Genomic DNA, 19,695 nt, shown 5'->3' on the forward strand with positions numbered 1-19,695 from the left:
GGATCCACCCCGTGCATAGAGATTAGGAGCCAACGGCACGGAGAAAAGATAAGACGGTAGCGGCGGGGGGAAAGGGAAGGCATCTTTTGGGTCGGTCGACTCACCCACCTCTTGCGCCACAGAAAGGTCGCTATCGTGAACCCCCCTCCTCCCCCCACCTTTTTCTTTTTATTGCATTCTTTCATCTTCAGCCCCTCTTAGCCCTTAGCGGCGGTATCTGTTCGTGCGTCTGTTCGTGCGCTAGCGGGTCTTCTGCAGCGGCGTTTGCAGCAGCGCTCCCTGCCTGTCGTCTGCAACGGCGGTCGTCCGAATGCCGTTGCCGCTGTCCTCGCATTGACTCGCCGGTTGGCGTAACGGTTTGAGTCGTCTCTCTCTCTTTCTACCGAGCCTGTGCGTGCTTGTGTGTGTGTGCTTGTGCGTGAACCCCACGCTCACTCGACACGATCGTCGACGACACCATCTCTAACTGCAAGGACGTCGTCTGCTGTACTTCTTCTGTTTCGTCGTCGTCTGGTTGTGCGTGCGTGCGTGTTTCGTGCACCACCCCCATCTAGCGTGGCGTCCCTCCGCGAGAAGGCTTCGCGACTCTTTTTGTTTTATTGCATCTTTTTTTACCTTCTCGCTGAGCGGTTTTTCTATCGTGACCTCCTCCCACTTTGACCCTTGAGGATCGAGAGCGGCCACGCGGGATTGAGAACGAGAAAGAAACAACAAAACAAAGAAAAAAGAAAAACACAGGTAAGCGGGGCGCTTTCCGAGGACCTTTGACCGCGCGCGTACGGATGTTGCTTTGGTTGTACGGTGTGATCAACTTTTGAAGGGAACGCTTGACCGGTAATAAAGCCGATTGCAACGTTTATTCAACTTTATCAGAGGAGAACCGCCTGACGGTGATGCGCGTAAGACAGCCTATAGTAATCTGGTTTCACGTCATGTCTCGGTTGATGAGGTAATGCTATAGGCGGGCGTTCGCATTAAAATGTCGTCATGCTGCACGTTCCTTTGAGCCAAGGATGCCTCTCTGTTTCGCTGTGGCGTAATGTTCTGTGTGGAATTTGCCGTGATTGGGAGAAATCTAAAGGTAAAGTTAAGCAATCGCTGATACGGGTGATAAACCGTCATGGGAATCGATGACTCATTGGCCTATATATTAGTTGTAAAGAGGCCACCAGATTCAGGAGCTGTCAGCCGCAGGGTCAGCTATTAAAAACAAAAAGAAAACAACGAAAGAAATCGGAAAGCGAAGAAATGGCAGTTGCGGCGGTGCTCGGCTCGCTAGATTGGCAACGCTGATAACAGCATACAATGGCAAGAGCGCCCTACCTGTCCCTTATAACAAGAAGAAAACGAAACACTTAAAATGAGGGGTAGTGTCGTTGTGCGTATCGTTCTATAGTAGTTTGAACCGACGCTAGTTTGATGAGTTTGTGGAGGCGATCAAGTTGCTTCCATTCACCTAGCTCCAACGCGGTATGGAGTCATAAATAGAGTATATTCGCAACGATGGCCTTCCTTTTTGTTGTTATTAGTATTGCGTGCTGTGCTTGCCGGCTGCGCGACGTTTAGTCGTGACCTCGGAGCTTGCACCCCTGCAAACATAAAAGACGCTCGAAAGAAAGAAAAACAGAAAAGAAAGAAAGCTAGTGCTTTTGACTCATCTTGACCGAAACCAACGCAGCAGCTGCGACCGTGCGCGATGCCCCCCCCCCCCCCCCCCCCTCCCCCCGACTAGCCGCCGTATACGACGTCGTCTGTTCACGATCGGCGCCAGAAGTGTACCTGGCGAACCAGACGAACGCCGTCTGTTTCACGACGCGACCGTTCACGATCGGCGCCAGAAGACCGTCTTCTGGCGAATCACTGCCGGCGCAGACGAAGCGCGGAACAGACGGGCGATGTGACGTAGAACGTGGCAGCAGGTTCGAACAGGAGCTGCGCTTGGCTTCAGACCGCTCCTCAACGTTGGACCTTTATCGCGGAGGCGTTGTTGAAACACTTCACTACTGCACGCGCGCGCGCGTCGAAGTTCGCTCCTTTGTTATAGCTGCAGCTGGCAACGCGGACATTGAAGCGCTTGTGTAAGGCATCGGTGAAAGTTTATGGCGGGCCATATTTTCCGTTTTTCCGATAGGCCGTGCAATAGACGTTGGCCTCGGTTGAACGATGTTTACGCGTATTACGGAAACTGCGCGCCCCCAGCCGCTGCAATGCGCCTGAACAGTCGAGGACTTGCGAGATAACGGCGCCCACAGCGCAGCCGGCGACATTAAAGCCGGCGAGAGCGTAGGGGAAATGAGATGACGTTTAATATATTTTGGAGAGAAGCGGTAAATTCGCGATATTCCTGTTATACCTAATGAATTGAAAGGTAAAAGAAAACCGATCACCTGACCATTTTCTTTGAACCATCTAGGTTGGAAACCTAGATGGTTCAAAGCGGTTAAACCTTATAAAAGTTCTGGGGAAAGGGATTGGCTGAGTCTCAAGTTATTGTGTAAGTTGTCTAATGCTACGACGGTGAGATAGATAATTATTTGTTTTTAAAATGTCGAAGTTATAGGCGCGGGAGCCGTCAGCACCCCGACACCTTTTTTTACACTTCCACAGCAGCGATGTAGCTGCTAGAGATAACACCGACGGAGCAAGGTTGCTACACCTTGGATCTCGCCGCGTAGGCTCCTAGAGATCTCATCGTATCGCCGTTTAAGCTGGCGCGATTCTTATCATCTGTTTCAGATTCCTTGAGAGACGTTCCCAGAACCGCGAGGAGCCGTCGATCGTCTCTTCGCAGGCGGTGAGGCTTGGCAGTTGTATATAAGACCACTCCACAGGGGCATTAGTGACCGCGATGGCGTGAGCGGATTATACTGAGACCCCTTGTACATTTATGTTGTACACTCGCTTCAATCCTTTTCAAGGTTAACTCGGAATATTCTTGCAATGTTCTTTTTCTAGTATGTCTTAGTGATCCCTGTTTGACGACGTGTCTCTGTTTTTTATTCATTCAATGACTTCTCACGTTTTCACCACTTTGTATTATTGACCAATTTTTGTGTATTCTGTAAATATACTACCCCCCCCCCCCCCCCCCTTATGTAGTACCCCAAGCAGGGGCCTTTAAGGGAATAATAAATGATGATGATGAATATTCGCCCACGATATGAAGTCGGGGGCACGTGGTATCGAAACTGGTTTCGTCGTATGCTTTCCGTCATCTTTCGGGAAATCTGTTTAGAATAATTTGATCTAGACCGATAAGTTGTCACAGGCGACGAAAAAGAAAATCAAATCTCTTTAGGGCGTTATATCCCTTACAGAAACTGTCACAAAAGTTCTGTTGCGTTTCCGTTAACTTTACACTGCTTCCAACAAGCTTCAAGTTGTGTTTTAACTTTGTAATATATTCAATAAACTTTCCGGTGAAATGCAGTTCAACTTAATTCGTGATATTTTGCTAAGGGATACCGCGACGTGGCACGAAAATTCGGGATGCCGTGTAAATTGCAAGTTAATTGTGCGGTTTTACGCACCAAAACCAAGTATGACAATGAGGCACACCGTATATAGCAAGTGGACTCGGGATTAATTTAGACCACCTGGGGGTCCTCGAACGTGCACGTGAACCTAACTACACGAGCGTTATTGCATTTCGGCCCCCATCGAAATGCGGCCGCTGCGGACGAGATCGAACCCATGACTTATATTGCAGCGCTACTCCAAAAGCCACAAAAGGTTTGCAGGGGCGGGTATCTCGTGTTTTAAAACCTAACGATGGCGAGGAGATGGACGTATACTTTGTCTTAGTACGCGGAGAGGATTTTTTTCCCGATTCTGTAACAATGTTGTTTAATCAGATTGGTTTTCACGTTCGTAATATGCGAGTTAAAAACTATCCATTAAATAGGAGCGCTTATATTTCCGAGCTGTCTTATAGGGTCTCAGGAAGCCGGGCTGCCTCATTATTCCGTCCTTTATCTTTGAGATTTGTCATCTTGCTCTTTCTTTCCTCTTTCCCCCCAGTCACAAAATAACGATATGAAAATATGCAGTGATATTGAAATCGGGGTTGTAGGAACGGTTTACGAAGGGTTAATTGGTGAAGATGTATATAGGCGCAAGATTTCGTCTACTAATTGTTGTGCTGGACTACGTATGGCTTGTACTTTCATTTCGGCAAACAGGTTAAGAAATATGCTTCAATAAAACTTGGTGCTGGGCTATTTGGTGATACATTTTAGCGCTACCATCAGTTTTAAAGAAGGTTCCGAAAGCTTACACGTATGTGCTGTCAGATAATTTACACCCTTGTTCAAGGGGGTGTGAGGGTCTGATTTAAGCACCGATACATAAGGGTGTAAATCGGTCTGTAACTAACTCCTTCGCACAAAAGGGTGTAATTGTGTGATTTTAGCACCGATTTACATCCTTATTTACATTTAAGGGTTTAAACAACTGTGCCGTGTTAGGAGCCACGTGCCTAATACCTACAACTATGTATAGCTACAGCTTCCGCGAAATCTCGCTCACTCACTCGCGCACGTACGCACACTATTGTACTATATACGTATAGTCGTGCACATATATGCACATTGATCGCGTGGTGCGTGCATGTTGCTAGAGTAGGGAGGACTGCTGCCGCCCCGTTTCCGGCCGCCTGTACACAACCCACGGCAACTGTCAAGACTCGTTGGTTTGCCGCCTTCCGGTTCACACTTGACAAAACAGCTGTCTTTTTGTTTCTTGCTTTCTTTTTTCTCTTTCGTTACGGTTTTGTTAGGCTCTGTTATTATCATTCTTGCTATCTTTATGAACTGATGGCGCCGTACTTCCCTATCCAAGTAGGGCAGTTATTTAGACGAGGACACGCGGAATCATATAGATGTAGTATAGAAAATGAAAAAAGATATATAGGTAGATACACTTCCTCTTCCCAGTCTCTACACGGCATTCATTTCCGGTGAACAGATGCAACACGCGCTTAGCGACATATTAGAAAACTCTGGCGATAACATATAATATACCCCACGTTTTTATTTTCGATGCATGGACACCGCCATCCTAGGCTGTTGGGTGAACAATTGGAAAGTTTTTTACGCGAAGTTACTTCAAATTAATGGGATCGTGAAGCTCTGAACGTGTCCGTGTAACCACATTCACACGTACGAGTCGACTGTGTACATACTACATACCGTTCATGTATTTGGTTACTACAGGTAAAAAAAAAAAAAAAATGGCAGTGTTAAGAACCCAAGATGCCGGCATACTCGAGTGCTTCACTAACATTTCCGTAACATAGCCTATATACTATGGTGCTTCGCTGTCGACCGCATTGACCGCATTGGGCTGCAAGACCAACCAAAAGGACTGAGATTGAACAGCGCGAATAAGACAAGGGCACGAAGGAACAAATACCACAGACAAGCGCTGTGGTATTTGTTTCCTCGTGTCCTTGACGTATTCGCGCTGTTCAAACTCAGTTCTAAATTTGAACCAACTAGCCCTCATGAAGGTCTTACTAATGCAGAGATCTGAATAAAAGGAGCACGAAAGGAGGAAGGCACGTGAGCCAGTCCACATAACTCTGCAATCGCAGCCAGATATGTGTACGACCAACTGTCTCGGCAAACATATACGTACGCCTTTTGCGGCGGTGAGATTCGGGGGTGTATAGTTTATGGGAAAAGCCGTTGTTCCACTTTTCCCTATTTACGACCTCGCCGCCGCGTTGTAAATCTCTGGACATAAAAAGGACTGGCGCTCATATGTGCGCATTTGTCGAGCGCGCCGTTGTCGTTGTGTGGCGCCACCGAGACTATAGCTCCGAAGACGTATCGCCTTGTTGCGTCTTGTCGCCGTCGCCGTAATGGACGCCTACGTAGTACGTGCTTTACACGCGGTCGCGTTAAGCGCTGTCATATCTCTCGCAAACCCATCAGAGTGTTACGCAATTGGTCGGGCATCCGGATTCCGAACAGACTGCTGGCAGATCGCACCCGTACGAAAATATTTGTTCTGCATCCGAGAGTGTATTGCTCGAAGCTACGCAGAGGAAACCCGTTGGGGTTTCTCGGAAGGAAAATTTCGCTCTTGTGGAAAATATTCGTCCCCGAACGCCTATAAAAAAAATAATAAACAGGACCAACGCCTTCCCGTGTCGGGCTCTCTCTCTCTCTCTCTCTCTCTCTCTCTCTCTCTCACACACACACACACACACACACACTATATATATATATATATATAGCCTGGTGTGTCCGTGCTTCATTGCGGGGCCCTGATAGCACATATATCGCCTCCACAGCGTCTCACGCTTGGTATCAGTGGGAGCATTGGTACAGTTGAGGGAATCGTGCTGACGTCATCGCGTCTTGCTTGTGCCCTGCTTTTCTTTTCTTTTTTTTGCGCGTCTCCGAATCTCCACATCTTCGATTTGCGCTGCAAAGCCCGAGCACTGCGTGATTTAATCACGGCCGCGGTGGTAGCGGCATATCGATGCGGGTGAACTGCAAAGAACGACCGCGTGCCGTGCATTGGTGTACACGTGTCCGTATATAAAGATCCGCAGGTGGTCATAATTAATCCGGAGTCCCTCGCTGTACGGTTTTGGCGCGTAAAATCCAAGAATTTAATGGGTTTTTTTCCCGACATCTCCAAATCTCTCGCTCTCCCTCTCCAGTCTCATCGCACCTCTTCTCATCAATTTTTCATTTTTACCTGTTTGACATTTCCGGTGACGTTCGAACATGTGTCCTTGTGGCTGCGCGTTGCGTGCTCATTCGTATATATATATATATATGGATGCAGGTTTGCGTGCTCTCGTAGCGCGTGTCGTAGAGCAAGCGATCTATCTATTTGAGAAAAGAAAGAGATAGAGATAGGGGGGGGGGGGGGGGTCGAGAGCGAAAACGTGCGAGCTTGAGAAACGAATCGATCACTTCGGCTCCTCCGCGTGCGTCTGTGTGCGCGCGCGTTCGTTTATTCTAACGCGACTGTGGGGAGTCGTCGAGATGGAATAAAAAGCGCTCGCTCATGTAGGTATATGCATGCGTACACTATATTACGTGCGTGTCCCGCCAAGGTAAACTCGGCGGGCCCTCGTGGAGAATTGATTTCGCCCAGTTTTTTTCTGCCTCTGCTTAGCCGCGCGCGCGGTCACGACTTTCTCCGCGCGTGTTGGATTAGAGTGCATATACACACGGGCGTTGGGGATTCGATTCGTCGAGGTTTTCTTCTTCTTTTTTTTTTTCTCAGCGAGTCCCAGTCGCGAACGTCTCTGGTGCACGGGTGTTTAACAGTGCGTATACGAGAGTTATTGAGTGGCCGCGGTCAGCCAAAGGCGGGTTTCTCGTCGAGATGGTGTCCGCGATTTCGGCGTAAAGCGGGAGTAAGCACTCGTTGCTGTGCCTTGTTTGGTCTGATGACGAGCGAGTCGTTCTTAGATTTGATGTTCAGCCTCGGTTTCGACTTCCGGCCCGAGTCTTCGCCAGACCAAAGTCGTCCCTATAGTACTACTTGCGGTATAGAAGGGCCCTTGTGTTGCTTTAATTGGGAAGTTGAACAAACGATCGATCGATCTGTTTCGTTCTACTTCCCAATACAGTCAGTCAGTCAGTCAATCAATCAATCAATCAATCAATCAATCAATCAATCAATCAATCAATCAATCAATCAATCAATCAATCAATCAATCAATCAATCAATCAGTCAGTCAGTCAGTGAGTCAGTCAGTCAGTCAGTCAGTCAGTCAATCAATCAATCAATCAATCAATCAATCAATCAATCAATCAATCAATCAATCAATCAATCAATCAATCAACACTAACTGGCTCTTCCTCTCTGCGATTTCCATTTCTCTATAGCCGTGCCTTTGTTATTTGATGTCGTAAGGGCGATTCCCAAAGCGAACAAAAACGTACCGTCAATGAGAAAAAAAAAAAAAAACCCGAGGAAGTGTTTTGTGCGTGGTGTCGCCAGCGAACGCAAAGCGCTTGGGCTTGGGCGTGGCTTGGCTTGGCTGCGTGTATGCTCTACACAACGCGTTCTTCCTCACGCTTGCACTCCACCGTTGTCTGCCGGCTTCGCTTGTGTGTTTTTCCGACTCGGCGTCTAACAGACAGGTGTGCGCATGTGTGTTTTAGTGCAGCCAGTTGTAGAAACGGGGCACTCGAAGTTCGTAGACGCTAGCAGCCCGGCGTACGAGGGAGTTTAGGCTTTGGGCTACGCGAAGCCACTGGGAGACCCTATTTATGAAATTCCCAATAAGCAGTTTTAGAAATAGCGTATAGCCAAGCGTCTAACATGTTTTATGTTAGTGTTGACGAAACTTTTTTTTTGACGGCGTCAGCACACTGCGCCTATAGTTCCTTCGCCCAGGCCGCAGCAGATTTTCAACGGTGGGTGGTGCAATACAAGTTACACCTACTCGACCAATTTATGACGCCCGCTTTTCGAAGCCACCGCAGGCATCCGTCTCCCCTTTGTGTGTCGTCTGTGCTTGCAACGCGCTGCATTTATACGCTCGAAGCTGTCACAAGGCTTCCCTTTCGGACACGGCTGACTGCGCAGGCCAAGCTTTTTCCTTCTATTATCTTTTTTTCTTTTCTGTTCGTACGTACTGCTGTCTTTTTGCTTCATTATTCTTCTGTCGTCCCGTAGACAATGGCGCCCGCCCGCGATGTGAACGATTGGCCAAGAATCCGCAGTTGTTGTACCGTGACACCAAGTGCGTTAATCCCAGAAGCAGCGACTACTTAATCGAGGAAAAGGCGCCTAAAGAAAATGCAGCGCAACCTCGACTTAACGAGACCGCGTCTTACCAAATTTTCGACCTAGCCAAGTCCTCTCATTTCAGTGGTACGTTTCATAGAAACAAACAATGCATTGGAAGCCTCCAAGCAATGAAGTGAACTCAACGTCTCGCCATGGTTTAACCATGTTTGGCGCAGGAGGGGGTAGGGGGGGGGGGTTGGTTATACCGTACTTGCCTTCAGTTGATAGACGCCAGTGGGATATTTAAAAGCTTGCCGCTCCCACAAAGGAATCCAAAACGCGTTCATGCGGGCTCGCTGCCTTCGAGAACTGCCGTACGAAGGCAAAAAATTACATATCTTATGTTCCTCGATAAATACGATGCTATTGGCAGGAGTGTTTTAAGCGTTACCAATGTAACGAAGTTCTCGATTTAACAAAGTGAGCGTCGCGTCCCCTCGACTTTGTTACACCGATGGTTAAACTGTTAATGCAAACCAAATGTGAAGAGTTTTGTCTAGATAGACTGCTGACTTTTTTGTATACTTATTTTGGATGTGCTATCTTCTACTTTTCTTTACTACGCGTTTATGTCCGGCTTCCTCTAATCCCTAATTCTCTTGTCAATTTTCAGTTTGTTTGATTGGCTTCAAGTATACGATACAGTGGATGGGGGTAATAAATATATACCGAAATATATCCCTGAGTAAAGCATTGTAATGGGGCGTCTTGTTCTAATGACCCTAGAAACATAATTATAGAACAGCAGTCGAACAAAGCGGCCACCTACACAGGCTGGTAATTACGACTTTGAACAAGTGCATTTTAGGAACGCAATAGCATCAGGGACAGCGGATCGTTATATATCTTGTTTCGGTCTTGGCATCTGTTTTCTGACATCTGACGCGGAACCCGGAGCATAGTTGCCACAGCCTATTTAAGACTCGAGCAAGGCACGAAATGCGGGTGTTGAGATTGCTATCGTATTTGCCTCTCGCTGATCAAGGTGTATATGTAACGTAAGCGTGCGTTTGGAACCAAGCGCTTTGCTCGCTGACGACATCGCGCGCAGCTGTGTTTATAGTGTCCAAATGCACCGCTGGTGCGCCTCGTTTATGAGATCGACGGCTTTAACGAGGCCCGCCATCTGGTAAACACTCGCACAGTCCTAACAGCACGTGACCCAGTGCCAATTAATGTTGGCCGGACGTAGGGGCAATATAGGTCCCTCATTAAGCCACGCTCGCTACGCGTTTGGCCTACGTTGGCACAAACAGCAGTGAACTGACAGGCATGTTCAACAGTTCACCATGTTCTTTTTTTTGTTTGCTCGTAACAAAAACATACTTCCTGCGCGTGCGCGCAGGAAACACGCACGCACGCACGCACGCACGCACGCACGCACGCACGCACGCGCACGCACGCACGCACGCACGCACGCGCACGCACAAAACTGAACCGGTGAATATACTTCAGTTCACTGAATGAACAACTTCATTGTTTATTTATTTGAACGACTCGCTATGGTATTCCTGACAAGAAATAATCGGTGGATTTTGTTCACTGCTCGTAATGACGCTTCGTAATACCGACGGAGAGTCAGTGCATGCGTGTACTGAGTAACGAATAATGAGTATACACGGTGAACTTCTTAATTAAGAAGTAGCAAGATTATAAGATGCGAACAAGACAACATTGGTCGGCGTCCTGTTTTTCTTTTTTCTGTTTATAATACGAAAGAGCGTCCTCATCATACAGTGTATATTCCTCGACCACGTGCCAACTAGGAAGACACTACAGATAGCTTTCATTGTCCGTGATGCGTTTGGCACTGCAGGCCAGCGTGACTACCTCGTTTTAACGAACAGAGAGTGCGTTGTTGACCGCACCATGGTGGCGGAGGCTTCATCGACGGACGCGTACCCTCGGGGGAAGTCACGCTCGGCCACTTTTATCGCGCTACATCCTCGTGCAAACAGCTTTTTTCTTCGGTCCGCGCAGTTTCGCTTCGTTGCAGTGGCGTTGGTCTTTGCTCTCGGGGCTGCTCGACGTCCCGTCCCGTGACCCGTAATCGAAAAAAAAAAAAAAAAAAACGCAACTGTACCACACTATAGCTCCCCTTGAGCTCTAGCGCTGCTATCTGGGTCATCGTGTTGTGTGTATGTGTGCGTACGCCTGTAGGGGTGGCATTGCGGCAGACCTGCACGCCTTCCCGCTCGATCGGCCCGGAAAACAAAAGGTGCTCGCGACCTTGTATTGTACGGCTTCTCCGTCTGACCCCCCCCCTCCCCCTCTCTCCGTTGTATTGCGCGGGTGGCTTCTCCTGTATACCAGTCGGCGTCGCCGAAAGACGTATCGTCACGGTCGAACGGATGCGTCTAAAACACTACCCTATGCGTGCTGCAGCCAGGGCCGAATGTTTGCCTTCCGCAACCCGTCACGAGTAATTACTTTGTTTGCACTGCGTAGTAAGATTGGATTGACCTCGTATGCGGCTTTTGTCCTTTGACTTTTAGAACGAAAGCTGCAGTGCCGGGGGGCACTCCATGGCAGCCGTTTCTAATGGAAGTAGTAACAAAAACCCTATCTGATTACACCTGCAAATATCGTTATCAATTTTACTCGCATCCCTACTGAAGCACATGCACTCCGGTAATTTCGTGTGGTTTCCGCACAATTCCTTGCAGAAATTATGCGGAATTCATGTGGAATCCATACAGATTCCGTAAGAATCGAAATTGTTGCAATGGGCATACTGAACGTTTCAGTCGGAATGTATATATCTTGACGTTTTTTTTTTTTTAAGTATCTTTGTCGCATTCGCCTCCTTATGGACGATCATTCTTTGGGCTGCAAGGCGCAGGCGACAGTACAAGGACATAAAATTACGCACCACGGGCGCGTTTTACGTATGTAAAACGCGCCCGTGGTCCCTGTGTCCTGCGATGCAGCACAGTGAATGGCGCACCAAATTATGCGCACCCAATGTATGCACGGCCGGTAGAAATGCAGTGTCTTTCAATAAAGAAAACGATCTCACGCAAACAGCCGTAATATCCACCAAGCCGACAGACAGCGAAGCCAAGGAAAGGATAGCGGGAACTGACTGTTTTCTTTTTATTTGTAATGTAATAATAACGAGGTAAATCGAAATGAAAGTGGGCGAAGAGACCAATTTGCCGCCGGTGGGAGCCACAACCACAACCTCCGTATTACGCGTGCGATGCTCTTGCATTTGTGAGCTATACAGGGCGGTGGCTGTGTATGTATACGAGACGGCCGCGAATGTGGAACATTTCTTTTTAACTGCAGGCGTCACGTGGTACGTGAACCTACAGGAACACGCAAACCCGCCAATAAACCCTTGTATGTATACTTAACGTCAACAGTATAGAATATCGGCTATCCCCGTTTGTTCTCTGATCTACACCACTCTCTTCCCGCCTCTTAACGTTGCGTCTAGCTAACATTTTTCGTTCCATCGCTCTTTGCGCTGTCCTTGTTCTCGAGCTTCCTTGCTGACCTCCAGGTTACCGCCCCATATTTATCGCCGGTACAATGCAATGACTGTACACATTTCAATGTTCTATCGAAAAAAAATAGTCCCGGGCAGGCCCTGTAATGTGTTGGACAGATAACCGGTGGACCATTGGAGTTACAGAACGGGTGCAAAAAAAAAAAAAAAGAAAGTGAAGCGCAGTCTCGAAGGTGGCAGAAAATTAGACGACGTGATCAAACTAGGAAATTTGCAGGTGCAAGTTGGAATCAGCTATAGCGCAAGACAGGGGTAATTGGAGATCCCTGGGGGAGCTATAGGCCTTCGTCTTGCAGTGTAAGTAGAACAATAGGCTGATGATGATAACATGCTTAACTACCACGCAACACATGTACGAGTATACGACTTTGTCGATTTAAAGTAACGGCTTTGACAAAAGCCAGCCTGGGGCTAAGTAAGTTAGTAAACTAGGTCACGTCGCGATCGTCGCGTATATATATATATATATATATATATATATATATATATGTGTATCACATAGACAAAAAGGTATATAAAATGGCCGCGCAGGAATTCGAGCACTATAGCGTTCCAGCCCGACCATGCATGGTGACGTACATGTAAAACTGCTGCTCATAAGTAACGGTACAGTCGGTGACAACCGAAGAATTACGAGGGGACACGTGCACTGCCCAACTAAATCAAAATTTGCATGGGCGCGCCAGGCAACAACTAGGTTCACTTATTTACCTCACGTCAAACGGTTTCACGTTTTTGAAGCAACTGTTTTCTCCGTACAGATTGGTCACTGTATCACAGGTCTCGGGATCAAACCTGAAAGCCTAACCACATGTTATAGGGGATCCTGATGTCACTGCTCAGCCAAAGGTAATATTTTAGCGTGAATCAACGAGCTTCTGTTTTCTAATTAGCTACAGCATTTACACGAGCCGACCGAAGAAGTCATTAAACTGTAGGCGCATGCACTCCAGCTCGTTCAGCTCTCTTTTACAGGTGGAAGAGCATGCGCACTCCGCTTTTTGTGCGCGGAGCTTCTTTGTAATTCTTGGGATGTCATCGACTACGTAGAGGTTGTGTGCGCAAGGCGCTCATGTGCCAGCAACCGGAGGCAGAACGCAACGTTGGCTTCGCCGCAGTGCCGACCGAGCGAAGCGTGGAGGTGGCGTCGACTTTGGCTTCGCCGTCCTTTTTTTTTTTTTTTTTTTTTGCCGCCGAACCACCCATTGCGCGTCTCCGTAAGCCTATACTCTCCAACCGCAGGTCTCGTGCTCGCGCCGTCCATACCGTGACAGCACGGCGACGGCGACGGCGCGAGTGTGTCCGTGCAATTACTATCGCAACTAATAAAAATTAAGCCAGGGTCGGCTAAGTCTCTCGTTTCGCTACTTCAAGGCGCTCTTTATTCCCCACCCTGCACGCCTCTCTGGCGTGAAACAACAACAACAACAAAAAAGCGTAAGGCCACTCCCGTGCGTCTGTCAATTCGGGCTTAAGGCACCTGCCAATAATCGACTGGACACCCCGTCCTCCCTTCTCGCAGACATATCGTTTCTTTCTTTTTTTCCTTCCTTCTTTCTTTCTTTCTTTCCTTCCTCTTGTTTTGCCACGTCCACGTTGGGTTCCAGGCGAGACGAAGACACAGCGCTGTCTCTTCGTCCCCTTCTGTTATCCTACGTGCGCTCTTGCGCATAACCTCAAGTTATGTACGGATAAGGATGGCACAGGCCCTTGCTCAATCGCTGCCTTTTTCACAAAACACTAACGAAATAGGTCAGCGCGAGAAAAGAACTCCTCCCCCCCCAAAAAAAAACACACAAGAAACAAAGAAAAAAAGAAAAGGACAGAGATAGTGCGGTGAAGTGGATGAGAGCGAGTACTCTGTGGAAGGGCGGCGCATTCCAGGCGCGCATAACTTCGCCCCTCTTTTTTATCGGATTCTCTCGCGGCGCTCGCGTCCACATCTGGCCGGTGTGGGTGTGCGTGTTCTTGCGCGCGCGTATCGAGAGAACGCGGGAGGACGCCGTTTACGCCGTCCTTCGGGCGCCGCTCTTATCGGCTCCGGAATCCGCGTCCTCGCGTCGCGATGTCCCCCACATGCCCTCTCAGTCTCGGTGGGTGGGTGGGTGGATGGGCGACGACGATGGCCGGGAGTGGGTGGGCATATGATATGGTTCCGGCGCGCGGAGACAAAATTCAAGTTCGTTCAACACGTTCCAGCGATCCTATTATGCAAGACCGCGGACAAAAAAAAAAAAAAAAAAAGAAAACCAGAAAGCAAGAAGCGACGATCGTATAGTCAGTGTAGGTGAATAACCCAAACGAAGGAACGAATGAACGAATTATTGAAGGGGGCGAACGAAGTAAGGAGCAAGCCAGCGAACAAACGAACGCTATCGTTGCCCAGTCGATTCACAGCCGCTTCAGTGCTTCACTGGATGGATGGGCGACGACGATGACCGGGAGTGGGTGGGCATATGATATGGTCTTTGCGCGCAGAGACAAAATTCAAGTTCATTCAACGCCTCAGCGATGTTATTATGCAAGAGCAAAAATTGCACACAATCCAGAGACGATCGTGTAGTCAGTGTTAGGTGAATAGCCCGAACGAAGGAACGAACGAATGAGTCAAAGAATTAATGAAGGAGCGAACGAAGTAAGGAGCAAGCCAGAGAACGAACAAACGGTATCGTTGCCGAGCCGCTCTACTACCGCATCTAAGCCTTGAGCCGCATCAAAGCTAACGAGCAATAATAGCACGCGCACATCAAATAACTCTTTTAAGTAGGCGTTCGGTGAAGAACGCTCCCGCCAACCTGGCTGCGGGAGAGAGCAGGCGTGCTTTCCACCTCGGCGCCTTGTCTCAAGTCTGACCATCGAGCACCGACCGACGGCCACGAAAGCGGTCGAAAGAGGCGAAGAGAACTATTCGCCTTAGAAAAAAAGAAAAAGAAAATATAGTGATTGAATCTCGCCTTCGCGAGATTCAGTCACCTTCGCAAAACTAGCTTGCGAAATTAACGAAAATAGGGTTTTAGAAGAATACATTAAATCAATCTAGACTGGATCGGTGCATCTCTTGAGTGTCCCTTTCAACTCAGCGCAAAGCTCATCCTCTATACATGGCCGCCCCTAAGTCTAGGCATATAGCATTGCGCAGCTGACCACTGGCACGCCTGACGTCGACAGTGTTATTTTTTTCTTTTGTTTCTTTCTTTTTCCTATTTGACGGCCGGTCGCGGGCATGCCATACCGCATCTGCTCTAACGGGATAGGTTGCTATCAATTTTCATCCTGCATTTTTTTTTTTTACATTGTCGCGCGCATACTTGTCATTCCTCGCGGAAACATCCGTTCTACTTTGTCTCGTGCAGGTTCCGACTCAAACGTGTTTAACAGGAACCATCAACCGCCGTTCGAACACACACACACACGAAGTGTGTGCTCCCTTTCACATTGCCGCAGTCTGTGCACGGTATATATACATCGTGCCTGTTTACCATCGACGTGAAGCGAACGCGCACACTCCCAAGTGTCGTCGCTGTCGCAGCACATTTAGTGTCGGCGGTAGCGGCGGCCTGATTCTTGTCGTGTCGTCGCCTCTTTTCCCGTTAAGCGACGCGTGGCACAGGCGACGCGTGTCGGACTCGCTGTCGGGCTAGCTAGCCGGCTGTGTACTGCGCGGCCTATTCCAATCGGCGTTGACCATCTCTCTTCGTCGACACTTCTCGCCACTCACTGCGCATGCGCCGTACGGCTGTGCGGCGCGCGCGCGCGCGCAGCGACTTCCGCGATCCGCGGGGCATGCGCATGGCGCTGTTGTACCGTGTATTTCTCGATGCTTGCCACCGCGTGGTTCTCGAGAACGCTTCTCAGTCACGAAGCTCTCTACCTCGACTCTCCGTCGACGGATGGATGGATGTTATGAGCGTTTCCTTTGGAACGGGGTGGTGGGTTGCGCCACCAAGCTCTCGCTATTATACTGACTGATGTCCTACCTAGGTTAAAAAAAAAAAGAAAAGAAAAAGAAACCTATGAATTCCCACAACCAAATTTTGTGATCCCCTATTGCGAACTGTGCTTTTGCACGTCTCCATTTTTTTTGTCGTATCCTTACTTTTCTTTCACCAATCCTCCAATCGCCTCTTATTAATCTCTATTGCGGACATGTTTACTTTGCCGCTGTTGAAGCACAGCAGCGCCGCCCCGTGAGCGATGAAGGCGCTACAATTCTGGATAATTGCCGTGCATGATCGTGAATCGCAGTGACCACTTCTGCCGAGTGGTATAGTAGCCCTGCTTGAACTGCATAGCTCTCTCCCCCACCCTCCCTCCCCCTTTTCGTTTCTTAAAGGATAACAGCAAAACATCATTATGGTCATCATTGAGTCGAGGTGGAGTGTTCAGTTGAGGAGCATTCAAGAGTACGAGGGTTCGTATCGTACGCCATGCCATAAGAGTTTCCTACATGAGTAACCAGATTGCATGATCCAGGGAAAGCACGGGGAAGGCGGGAGATGGAAATTCAAGACGATGAGCAAAACGAGAACAATGTGAAAACGGGAGCCAACGTTTGGGGACAAGTGGACTTGAAGAAGACAAGTCCACTTGTCGAAACGTTGGCTCCTGCTTCTACCTTCGTTCTCTTTTGCTCATCGTCGAGCGTGCATGATGGAACATGTTGCTGCAGCACTAAGTTCACGTTCTTGTTTGTCAAATTGTTTCAATAAAAAACGCGCAGCACTGCATACTATATGCCAAAGTTGAGCGTTGGGTGTTGTTGGTGCTGCATTTACAAAGGTTTCCCATTCGGCAGGCGCGGACAAACAAGAATGGACATTCACGCACCGTCGAGCTAACCAACCGAAACTTCGTTTTACTGAGACCAGGTATAAATGCGCTCCACACCGTGGAAAACTGAAAAGAGGTAAAATAGCACTTTCTTTTCTGTTTTCCTGGTGTGAAACTCTGCGGAAAATAAAGTTCGAGTTGTTATAGTTCGGCGCTTTGAATGTCAATTCTTGTTTGTCCGCGCCTGAAGCGCTGGGAAACCTTTGTAAATGCACTCTATTAAACTTGGCACGTTCGAGTGAAACTGCAGCAGATTCATGCTCGGCTCCGTGCCATTGGCATCGTATATACGGAATACACAGGAGCTGCTTGTTGGGGCCGTACGTGGCTGCTCGGAATGCCTTGTTTGTAGAGCACACACACGTGTGCGTGCGTGCGTGTGTGCGTGTGTGTGTGCGTGTGTGTGTGCGTGTGTGCGTGTGCGCGCGCGCGCGCGCGCGCGCGCGTGTGTGTGTGTGTGTGTGTGTGTGTGTGTGTGTGTGTGTGTGTGTGTGTGTGTGTGTGTGTGTGTGTGTGTGTGTGTGTGTGTGTGTGTGTGTGTGTTTCCAGGATTGTGGTGGTATACTCTCGCGAAGCGCGGCCATGGAGGGCAAACAAGATAACGGCACGGCATTTATCCGGCTTAGCGATAGAGCGTGCCCGTCTTTTGCGCGTTGTGTGTCTGGCAGGATACATACCTATGCGTGCCGTCCAGATAGGGGGGGCGCTTATAGCTACCGCGCACTTGAACACCGTGCCTGCCACGGACGGCGGTTGCGCGGCCGTCGCAGTAAAGCTTACTGGATGGGGCGCGTTGCGCTACTGGTCGTGGGTTCGACTCCCGGCAGCATTCTCACGGGCGCGGAATGCAAACACGTTCGTCTGTGTGCCGGGTGATCATTATTCCGTTTCGTGGAATTCTTTTTGAAGAAAGATCACCTGTGACAGCGTAATTTCGTCCCTAGAACTGGAACTTTCAAAGAGAACTGACATTACTTGCACAAGAAATCGAAGCACGTATTTATCTAATTAACGGAAATTCACCGTTGAAGTTCTTCATTAATTACTTTACGGCACATTGGAACTTGTGAATTGTCGCGGCTAGCTTGCAAGGTGCGTGTATCCACTTAGAATTAATTGTCGGGGGTGTCACCACTTTCGACGTGTTTCAGACTTTATAAGGTGTTCAGTATTTTGTAAGTAAATATTAAAAAAAACATATTCGAAATGCTGCTTGACATTTCGGCGTTCGGCGAAAGGCGTTCACACGCACACGAGGCAAGGCAAGGGAGGCAGGCAGCGTACGTGTTGCTGCACCGCGCGTGACCTCTTGACCCGCTATATGCGGCCGGGTCCCGGCGTGTTTTTTTCTTTTTCTCTTTTTCTTCTCTCTTTTTTTTTGCGCTGGCCGTTTTGGTCGCCGTCGTCGTCGGGTGGGCCGCTGTTCCTGCTGTGTCCGCGAGACCCCGTGCATCCGCATTCGGCGAAAAAAAAATAATAAAGAAGAAAACACGAGGAAGGGGGAAAAGAGATCGCAGAGAAATCCAGGAGCTCTTTTAAAAAGCTCGGTCGCCCGTTTCCTCTCTTCTCTAGCGAGTTGGTGTCAGCCGCGGCGACACTGTACAGCTGTCTTGCAAGAGACGTGTCTGTTTGTGTCTGTGGGCTTGTACGACTCTCTAGTCTGTCTGTCTGCCTCTTCTTCTGCCTGCCTTTATGTCTGTCTGTCTGTCTGTCTGTCTGTCTGTCTGTCTGTCTGTCTGTCTGTCTGTCTGTCTGTCTGTCTGTCTGTCTGTCTGTCTGTCTGTCTGTCTGTCTGTCTGTCTATCTGTCTGTCTGTCTGTCTGTCTGTCTGTCTGTCTGTCTGTCTGTCTGTCTGTCTGTCTGTCTGTCTGTCTGTCTGTCTGTCGTGCTATAGTGTGTGTGCGTTGCCTGTTTGTGTGCGTGTACTTGTGCGCATTCGCATGTGTATGTGCAGATATGTAGCGTGCGTACGTTTCGTTGTGATCTCGGGCGCGCGCGTGTACCACTATGTAGTAAATGTGTGTGTTGTCGTGCGCGTGCGTACATAGGCTTCTATGCGTTCGTTGGTTGCCATCCTGATCTTACCCGTCTGTTCTTGTCTGCCATTTCTTGTTGATGCTGCCGTTGTTTCACCAGAATGGACGCGCGGGACATGTTTTCAAACCAAACAACAACAATAATAATAAACAAGAATAACGCCTGCGATTCTGTCTATCGGCATCGGTAGTGTTACGTTTGGGATTATTCTTTAGAGTTCGCATGTGTGTATGTGAATCTCTTGCGTTCGTATGCACATTTGCAGTGTGCGTGGTTGTGCGCAGGTAGCATGTTCGTACATGTGTTTGTTCACTTGCATGTTTTAGTGTGTGTGTGTGTGTGTGTGTGTGTGTGTGTGTGTGTGTGTGTGTGTGTGTGTGTGTGTGTGTGTGTGTGTGTGTGTGTGTGTGTGTGTGTGTGTGTGTGTGTTTGTGTGTGTGTGTGTCGGTGGGAGTAGCTCGGTGGGAAGCAAATGCAGCACTTAAAACGTCAGCCAATAAGTCCCGTCACAAATGGAGCAGAAGCGATACCGGAAAGAGAGCTCGCGA

The 19,695-nt window shown here is 48.7% G+C and overlaps 1 protein-coding gene across 3 annotated transcripts in view; it reads left to right on the plus strand.

Annotated features, from left to right (window-relative positions):
• The window catches only part of kst (spectrin beta chain, non-erythrocytic 5 kst), a 209,241-nt gene that overhangs the window by 40,930 nt on the left and 148,616 nt on the right, over positions 1–19,695 (plus strand). For 2 of the 3 annotated variants that reach the window (XM_055072201.1, XM_055072203.2), the window contains exon 1: positions 244–738. The exons of the other annotated variant lie outside the window; for it this stretch is intronic. The gene's annotated coding sequence lies outside the window, so the exon portion shown is untranslated. Of the gene's footprint in view, positions 1–243; positions 739–19,695 lie in introns of those variants that run through there. 3 annotated transcript variants of the gene reach the window in all.

This window comes from Dermacentor andersoni, chromosome 7, assembly GCF_023375885.2.
Source record: "Dermacentor andersoni chromosome 7, qqDerAnde1_hic_scaffold, whole genome shotgun sequence".
Lineage (NCBI taxonomy): Eukaryota > Metazoa > Arthropoda > Arachnida > Ixodida > Ixodidae > Dermacentor > Dermacentor andersoni.